This window comes from Sitodiplosis mosellana, unplaced genomic scaffold (genome assembly GCF_009176505.1).
Source record: "Sitodiplosis mosellana isolate CC-2019 unplaced genomic scaffold, AAFC_SMos_1.0 Smas_scaffold_6226, whole genome shotgun sequence".
Lineage (NCBI taxonomy): Eukaryota > Metazoa > Arthropoda > Insecta > Diptera > Cecidomyiidae > Sitodiplosis > Sitodiplosis mosellana.
In genome coordinates this window covers 11,162,133-11,172,148 of record NW_022601467.1, presented here as the reverse complement: position 1 = coordinate 11,172,148, position 10,016 = coordinate 11,162,133, and the positions used below count along the sequence as shown (strand labels likewise).

The following is a 10,016-nucleotide window of genomic DNA, read 5'->3' as shown; positions in this document are numbered from 1 at the left end:
AACCATTATATGCAAGCTTTACATAAGATCTTTTATGGTACTTACTACGCTACGACAATAACACGGAGATGATATGGTGAGAAGTACTACTGTTGCGTTCGAAGTGTTGCGTTGTGTTCACATGCAGTTGTTATGTGTAATGCAATAAGATATGCTGCTCAGATGAAACTCGAAAACGTAACTGATGTTTATATCAAATATATGTATGGTATATGGTACATGTGCATTGCAAAAACGTCGTAGAAGATCTTAGCGTTTTACGCTCGAGTGAATTGTGGTTGAATTTATTTAAAAGCACATCTTTAAGAGCATAAAAGGAGACACAGAGAGACAGAGAGTAAAAAAAGTAAATTGAAAAATAATTTTCATTTAAGTGAGACGGGTGCTGTCATTTATAAAATTCGACTATGCCATCGATATGGAAGGATTTGCTTCTTTTGCGAATGGGTTAGCATTAGAGCTTTATTCGAGCATTGAATGAAGTCAAGTGGGTACTATGTAAATATCGATTTGCGTGTCAAACGACCATGTGATTGACAGCATATTCTCTAATCGATGAAACCAAATTGAATTTACCGTAAATATTCTATCGTTTATCAAATAAAAATTTGTTACGAAAATAAAAAACATTTTTCTTTGTGCTCATTTTCTACTTATATGTATATACATTCAGGATAGAATAGCGAAAAGAAAGAAAATAAACGAGAAAGATTCAAGTGGACATTTTCAAGTTATAATCGATTTTCGACCGAACGAAGCAACGGAACCAACTCCTCCACTTTGAACGTCTGCAACGTTGTATGGCTTACAACCAACTGTTCGATCGGCAAAGTTTTCCATCATGAATGACATTCGGGGTCGACAAACAACTATAGAAGGAGCAAAACAGCGCGTAGTCGCAAACAAAACTCAACGTGAAAAAAAGAAGAATGTAAATATAGGGGAAAGGCATCACTTCACGCGCATGAATCTCTTTCCCTGTGCAAACATCATTGGCGAACAAAATATTGTATGCTCGCATCCGTTACAATCACAGGGCCACTTTCAAACGAAACTGATTATTTAGCACTGAAAAGCACGCGATTCAGTATTGTTTGGATGCTCTTCTGTTCGTAACGCATAAAATAAACAATCCCCAAACAGTGCGCTCTTCCACCGAAGCGATCAAAACCCATCAACAATTGAGATATCAAAGAAATTACGAACAGAGAAATTGTTTATCGTGTAAAAACAAACACTGTAAATAAACGTGCACAATCGGTTTTGATTGTGATTGTGCTTAGAAAAATGGTGAAAAGCGTGTGTGTTTGTCGATGAGAGAGTTAGAGTGAGAAACGGTTGCATTGGCATTATGCAAACTTCGTGAGAAGAAAACAAAAGACATACATCATTAATAACCGTCAAACCTAAATTCGAACTAACATTTGCCCGAAAAAGAGATCATTGACAATTCGGCGAATATTTTGAATGTGGAAATATGAGACGATGCAAAACGGTCAGTGAGCCGTATTAATTGGAAATGAATGCACGTGCTTTCCTAGCCGGAATCAATGTTAATTAATGTGAGAATCGATAACGAATGGAATATCGGCGAAAAATCGAACCTAACACTCAATCAAATAATTTTTTCTTCGATCGTATTCGGCAAATAGCTGGACTCGTTTACTTTTCATGGACCTAGTGACTAGGAAACAATGTGTGTATGTGTGTTTTGTTCAATCGAAAAGTTACAAATAAAAATCACTAAATAAATATATCAAATATCTTGTGTGAGTAAAAAGAGATTAGCAGTGTTACTTACTTACTCCCATTTCTAAATGGACACACTGACACACACACATTCGTACACAGTATGGGAAGCCACGTATTAAATGTAATTGGTCATTTTCAAAGAAAAACAACCTAACTATGAAATACTATCAATTCTGTTCATTCTGACATTGCTTTTATTCATTACAAGGAGATTTCGAATAAAAGTAATTGTGCAAAGAGTGTGTGTGTGTGTGTGTGTGTGTGTGTGTGTGTGCCGAAGCTTTTATTAACTGCTGTGCTGGCCGCTCGTGTGTGTCTTTCTGTCTAAATAAAAATGGTGTGAAGCAAATAAAAACAAACAAAGTTGATTTGTGTTTTTGGTGATCAAGTGAATGCGTTCATTCCATCCAGAGGTGAAAAGCACAACGAAGAAATAGAAATGAAATCAACGTAGCGCGTTGACGCCAGCAATTATGACCCAAAACCATTCGTTTCAGAAACGATTTCAATCCCGTTTTTATTCGTTACTTCTCTGCTTCTATACGTGTATGTGTGTGTGCACTGTGCATTTAAACAGCATAAACGCCAAATAAGAGAAAATAAACATTAGGCGCATAAGATATTTGTTGAAATTTCGGTTACAAGATATTCATCATTGTTTCCCTTGCATCGGTGTATAAAAACGTTTATATATGTGTGTGTATGGAACTCTCATACTCCATCCTAACACCCACTAGATTTCGGCAGTAGCGTTCATATTTCATTTTGATCGTAATGTATCAAAATTATTGCTGACATAATTCACATGGACTTCAAGCGTTGACTCACCGTTGAAACAAATAAAAAGTGAACATAAATCAACCAGGAGGTAAGTAATACAAGGCAAATGCATATATGGTGCTAACATAATGGAATATACGTTAGATGTTTGCAAATCGCATTCACATTCGCATTCAAAAACGTATTTCACGGGTCGGATTATGAATGAAAATGAATGAAAATGAATGAAAACAAACAACGTTATGTTAAAAGCATGAAAATGACAATGACACAATATTACCCGAATGAGAAACCCTACGCTAAAAACAAAGAAAGTGAAATAGACGCGAAGAAATAGGGAGGAACAAAAGAAGAAAGACCGAAGCAAATGCATGCGATTAAACGAAATGCAGATGAACAATATCCATTTACTTATTTGAAATAAAATCAATCAAATCGCATTAAGATTTTCTTCAATTGTAACCGATTAAGTGCGAATATGCACACTCCACCATACCGATGAAATTCAGGTCAGTTGTTTGGCTCGTTCTATGCCTAGTTCTATGCTCATGTAAATCGTGCCAAATATGTTGGCTGGCATTTTAAACGTTGTGCCTGCCGTGTATTTGATTTTCCTTTTCTCATGCGATTCGCTATGAAATGCAAAGTATAACGAACGTAACGTGATATCATTTAACAAATTGAAAATGTGATAATTTTAGAAAATGCATTGCACTTTGCCAAAGTTTGGTATTTTCCACCACCTTATGTCACGACTTGTATACTGTGCACTGTAAACATTTTCGCACACGAAACTGATAAAACGTAATATTTATGCAAATATTTATAAGAAGAAAATGCATAAAGTATTAAGTGGTTTGGTTTCTTCGCAATTTGCAATTATCATGAGACTGGCAGTCTAAAAGAGTTGCAGTAAGAGAGCATGAGAGCAAGGAAAAAAAAACAAAAAGATCAAGAGCTGGAGAGATTATATTAACCGAAACACAAAGCTGTGTGTACAAAGAAGAGCTTGAGAAAGAGCTTGGAATAGCAAGGTAAATCAAAAATGGCGGTATTATCAAAGAAATGAGAACGAGTAAATCATGACCAATGAAACTGAATTAGAACAGCAAGTATCAACCGTGAAGTGAAAATTTAATCAAATTTAAGTTTTGTTTACCTGCATTTTTAGTATCATTTCGATGGCACTTTGCTTTGAAGTTTATTTTCAAATCAACCGAGTTCCCGCTGCTAAGATGTTCTCGCGCTAAACTCGTTCGATTCACCAACAAGTTTGAACAAACTCGATTACTGCCATGGGTGGGTGCATCTCCCACCCTCCCGGAGATGATCTACCTCATTTTGACATCGAATATAATCTTAAACAACTCTGTTTGGAGTTTGTTGCTTGTATTTTGGAAGCAAATAATCAGTCGTCAATTCATCGACCGCAGTAAATAAATCTCGCCAAAAATTTGTTTATTTGGCAGCGATAACCGACGGCATTATTATTCAAACCGCAACGGCAACCAAAGCAACCAAAAATAAAATAAAATAAAGCGTAGATTGTTCTGCGGTACGCAAACCAAAATAAATCAAGGCATTCGATTCACCATTTCCGGAGCACTTTATTTATTTGTATGCTTGAATTTTTTGAATACCGCCGTTACTCCTGTGCGCTGAAACAAATTTCATCGTTCGATGTGCGAACCAGATAAAATTTAATCAATTCGATGTGCCTTGCATCACCGATGCGTTGCCATTCGATAGTCAGCGTGATGTTTTGTGCGTGAATCGTCTAAAATTCAACAGATATGTGAATTTAAGAGAGACAGGAAAAAGCATCAGCAGCAAGTAAGAGTAAAAGTGAATGGTTTTATTGCCTTGCCTCGTCCAGCCTGCTCTGGTCTGATCGGATGTTTTACGGTTGCATTATCGAGGTGCTATTGTATTCTTTTTCGTATAAATTTTGTTGGCAAAAATGTATGGCGGTTTTGGATGTTTGTGTGCCCATGCCTGCCTGCCTGCGCTTTTATATGGTACCTTTGTTATTGTCTAAAATGTAAAATTCTGTTTGTTTCTTTTGATTTATGTTATTAATATATTAATTCTCACATAAAGTGAATAGATAGCGGTATTCGGAAACTTATTTAGAATTGGTCTTACATCTAGCCGCGGTGTTTATTGGCTGCTGTTTACAATGCATTGTGTGCTGTTCACATCGCTATCGTTTGTTCACTTGAGTGCTTAAGCATTCGTTATAGCTTTTTGATTATGGGTACCAGCCAGGAAACTAGGGGGCTGTCGAGCATCGAAAGACTTAGATAGATAGGCGGACAAGATGACAAAACACAATGTGACTTATGAGCAAATATCGGGCACACTTCATACTTCATATGTATAAATGTATATATATAGATAACATGTTGGTTGCGGTTCTCCAAAATGATGGTATGTATATAGGCAATGCACAGGGACAAAATATGATGATTGAGTTGAAAGATATAGTAAAAGTTTGAGAAACTTTTGCGTCGATTTAAGCGCACACAAAACATACCACACGAGAATCTCAACAACAGCCCAACTGAGACTGCGATAAAACAGCCGAAAATTATTTGAATGGCAACAATTTAGCATTCAACACGAAAAATGAACGATAACGCTAAGTGTTTTATGCACAACTCCATATTCGTTCGAGCCCCATTCTTCGAACGTCAATCGAACCGAAGCAAGCTTGCAGACTTGATGCTCGTACATGCTATGAGTTATTTCGCACTTTAGGACGGAATAATCAGCTAAATATATTTTATTCACGATGTACAATTGTACATCGTACATAGATATATACCGATCCTTGTGCTAAAAATGTCTTTGTGCTGTGCACCGTCTTTAATTTATGCGTAACCAAACGAATGAATATTACTCGCACTATTCGAAAAATGCGCCAAAATACATTTGAGCTATGAACTGCGTAAGCCTCAAATCCAAAGCTGGAAACGGGAAACAAAATTCGGAAAAGGAAGGAGAAAGAGAGGAAGCGAGGAAGGGAGAGAGTAAACGAAAAAATCGTCAGCCAAAAATGAACTTTGTATTCCAGGCACAGAGGTGTATTATGCCCATGTAAATTATACAGATCGCAATGATATGTATGTGTATAAATGAACTTGAAATGGAGATTTTTTTCTCTCTCTGCCGTATATACACGAGACCAACGTATATTCGTGTTCCGTTGCTGATACGAGGCACATTATCGCATGCTTTGCGAACGTGGTGCGATGCTGTCAAATCCTCGACAGTAAAAATCGAAGCACATCTCGTCGCACCCGAAGCCGCAAAAACAAATCGACGATGTTAACAGTACACGAAAATTGAAGATAAATGAGTGAAATTGAAGCTAAGTTAGGTGCACCTTGTGTCTTCTTCAATATACTCCTAATCCATCAGCAGATGTACAACTGGGCGCCCAGTTTACATTTTCCTTTCTCTCTTGGCGCTATGCTCACGATGCTCACAACGCTCAGAAAACTTGATCTTGATGTACTCGCTCAACAGGCACTGATTACACACATAGGTTTCAAATCAAAAGCTTCATCAAATCGTTTTCGTTCTCAAATAATTGTTTTCGAAATTTTCCCTTTTTTCACTCTTTTCTCCTTATTTTCACTTGTCATGATTACCCCACATTTTCGTTGCGTTGGTGGTGGATGAACAGAGGAAGCAATTTTAGTTTGTTACGTGACATATTAACCACAATTTCGACGCCGTTTTTTTCATTTTTTTTTTCTTTCTTGCCGACCGATTCTGCTAAACAAATACATCCCCGAATTATAGGCTTTGCATTCGAAAAATTCACACATCGTGGGGAATGGAACGTGAGAATAAAAGCACGACGAAACGATGGAATGGAACGATAAAATGTACAAAAAAACGACTGTAACTACGACAATAGCGGCGACAGTGGTAGTTGATTCGAGAACTGAATGTGTTAAGAGGATGCATAGTTGAATGTATCCACTTTCTGATCATGTATGTACTAAGCTCACAGTTGCTGGGTGAGATTAGTCAACGGATACGGATTGGTTTTCGCAAAGCTCTATTTAAAAAAAATTGAATGTGAAAATCAAGTGAACGAAAGCGAAAGTCGATAGCGTGAACGAACATCTACTTTCTTCCACCAGACACACCGTGGGAGCATGTACATATACCACAGGCGACATCTTTTCAAATAATAATGAACTCACTCATTCACACACAATCGAGCAGTATGTGTTAAAGCAGTATAATGAGTGAGTTGAGTATTACGCGAAGAGATGTCGCCTATGGTATATTGCTCTTTGCTGCCACGGTGTGCCACCAGAGATAGATGATTTTATTGGAGACAAACTGCAAGAAAAGGTAGACAAGGCGAATATATATAGAATATATATATATATATATCTAAGCCCGCTAGCATATCAATTGTACTGCTGCTATACGCGATCGACTTCTGTAAAATATTGGAATTAAGCAAAATGATGAGAAAATGTAACAAATTTTCTACGTAATTGAAGATGCCCGTTTTTCAATATCATTAAACATGATTATGTTGTCGCATGGTTTCCATCCGAAATATATGCCGAACCTAGCCATACACTTCCTCGTTGTCCGCTTTCTTTTCGTCTAGCTGATTTTTTTTTGTTAACGTCATATCAAATAATTTATTGAGAAGCAGCGATGCGATATTTTCGAAACAAGAAGCGCAAGAGAGCGAGCGTAGGGAAAAAAACCAATATGATTGTACTCTGTAGAAAGTCTAAATCAGTTCAGCATTTACCAAAAGCAATGGTTTTGCGATGTGATAGAGTGAAGCTATGAAGATAATGTATTGCATCTGATAATATGGCCGACATGGAAAAAGTCCTATGTTTCAATGCTACACTTAGTAGAAAACGTACAGATTAAATGCGTTCATTGCTGCGACCATCAATGTTTTCCTTAGATCGAGAGATTGTGTACGACCTGCGGCAAGCAATATTCCCGCATTTCTATTTGTACATTTGTTCCGTAGCAATTTGGGTCAATCAATTTCCCAACTGTACGAGACATATCCAACGAAGCCCAACACCGTAATTAAATACTCTTTGATGTATGAATACATTTATTTATTTTTTTATCTACATACACTTCTGTGTTCAAGTGATAGAGAAGCGAAGTTTGCGTTGCAAAATAACAAATATCTACAATCTGCTAATTGCGCCATGCATTTTTTTTTCAGTGGCGTTCAGAGAATTCAAAGAGAATGTAAATGTTTACACAATGGCCTTTGGTCGCAGAACGATAGCACAACTTAAACGGAACGAAACAAAAGCAAACAAAACATCCATGAGTTGGGAAAAAGTAGCGACAATGTGGAAAAATAAGTAATATTCGATCGAGATGTTACGTATTATATAAAAATTATTGCTTTAGACCACCAAAATAGACTGAATACTAGCGCAAGGTCTTTAAGAATGAACTTCTCATCTTAGGCGGTGAAAACACGACAGCCAATAGAACGAGAGCACTTGATTCACGCGCGTTTTATGTGTTTTTATTTCAGATGTTGTCGTCGTCGACTTTCTTTCTATTGACATTACGCGAGAGAAATGAATGTAATGAAAGCATCACAGTATTGTCAATACGCTATTGATCTGGAAGACGTATGTATTGTGCTAAATTATTTCGATGTTGAATCGAAGGGGCCTAAGTGCAAATATTTTGTGACTGTGGAGGCACTTGATTGTTTTTGGACATTCGGTGATTGCTTTGATAACCATATTCAGAATTATTTATATAAACGAGGAGTCTGTAACGCCAAGTCGATTGGAATTTTAACCGAATTAATCAATTTTATTGATTGCATCGAAGAATGCCCATGTTTCGCACAAACGATTCACTTCACTTGCTCCATTATTCTGCACACAAACATTGATTGATACGCCAAACAAAGTGTCATCATTGTGCACGGAGAGAAAGCCAATTTTCTTTTTTGTTTGTTCCTTCATAGACGGCATAATGGAAAAAAAATGCATTTGATTTAAACAATCCCAATGCGAAATGGTGTAAACTCAATTCAATAAGAACCGATATGACAAATGCAATTATTGACATTTTTCAATCAATTCTCATTCCTTATTTCCGTTTTTTTCCCTCTCACTTGAGGAAGAATACGACCCGTTTCATTGAGGCATATCTTTGTGTAAAATGTTCAGCAGTAACTTTGCATTTTATAATCCTCAGTAATCTTTCCCGCCCAATGATTAATTGAATCAATATGTTGAATCACGATTCCAATTTTATTGTAAACTTTTTTGTTCATTCTATGGATTCAAACAATTTAAAAAATATTAAAGCAAGAACAATCCCATGAATGACAAACAGAAAAAAAGAGGGCGAGCGCGCGCGAATACCATACAAAGTTAGGAAAGTCTGGTGAATACCGTAAAAGTAACTTTATTCCCATTCTCTCCCACACATTCTCTCAATTGTATTACTACTAACTTTATCGTGAACGTATCGAATTGTTTATCAACAGAAAATTCATGACGTCCGCTTTGGTAAATCTCGCAAATCTGCGATTGTGAACAAGAGTGGTATATAAGTTTTCAGTTGGCTTAATAGTGAATTTATGTGTAGTTTCACCGTGATAAATAGCAAAGATGTGGTTTGATGTCTCGTTAGTTAAATATTCTCTTTGATGCTTAAAATCCATTGTGAATGTGATAAACACACACATGATATCGATATTGACGTCATTTGCTACGGCAAAGATGCAACATGAAAACGTATTATTACGATCCGATCTTTGTTCGTTTTTGCTTTGTTCATCTTCAAACATGTAGCGTTAAAAGGAGCCATGCTCCGATTAGAGCTACGTGCTGAACTTGAACATGTAGCATATTCAACGTTTTTTTGTGACGAGATTTCGTTTGCCATTCGCATTTATGATCCTCATTGCCGTCATTGAACATTAATTACACAGTGCAACACTGGTCAGACAATAGAGTAGTGACTATACTGGGCGTTAGTACTACCTGAGATATGAAAAACCCCAACTGCGTTTTGAAAGTTCTGTTGGCGTTTTCGTTTTATCGAACTACGTGTTTTTTTCCTATAATGAATTTTTGGCAAAGTTGACTTCTTCAATTTTTGGTCCATAAATCACTTAGTATTGGTGATAGCGCACTGCTGTCTTGAGCAAAGTTGTTGGTAAAAGTCCAAAAATTTTTTTTTTCATAACAAACTTCACCCGAAAAATGAAGTTTTGTAAGTGCTTCAAGGCAAAATTTCGGTTTTTTTGCCAATTTATTCAATTTTTCGACTCTAACTCGCAAAGTGATCGATTTTTTTGGCCATTTTCTTTGGCAATTTTGTAGCCAACGTAAAATTAAACAATTCGTCTTCAAATATCAATCTAAAAAAATCATGTTTTATCTACCTTTTTGGCTCAGATTGCCATTTTTATTGGATTTTTCGTCAAAATTATT

General features: G+C 36.6%; 1 protein-coding gene across 1 annotated transcript in view; it reads left to right on the top strand.

Annotated features, from left to right (window-relative positions):
- The first annotated feature begins 1,128 nt into the window (after positions 1-1,128).
- The window catches only part of LOC129577945 (tachykinin-like peptides receptor 86C), a 48,123-nt gene continuing 39,235 nt past the window's right edge, over positions 1,129-10,016 (top strand). Inside the window, exon 1 of the mRNA XM_055465822.1 lies at positions 1,129-2,620. The gene's annotated coding sequence lies outside the window, so the exon portion shown is untranslated. The remainder of the gene's footprint in view (positions 2,621-10,016) is intronic.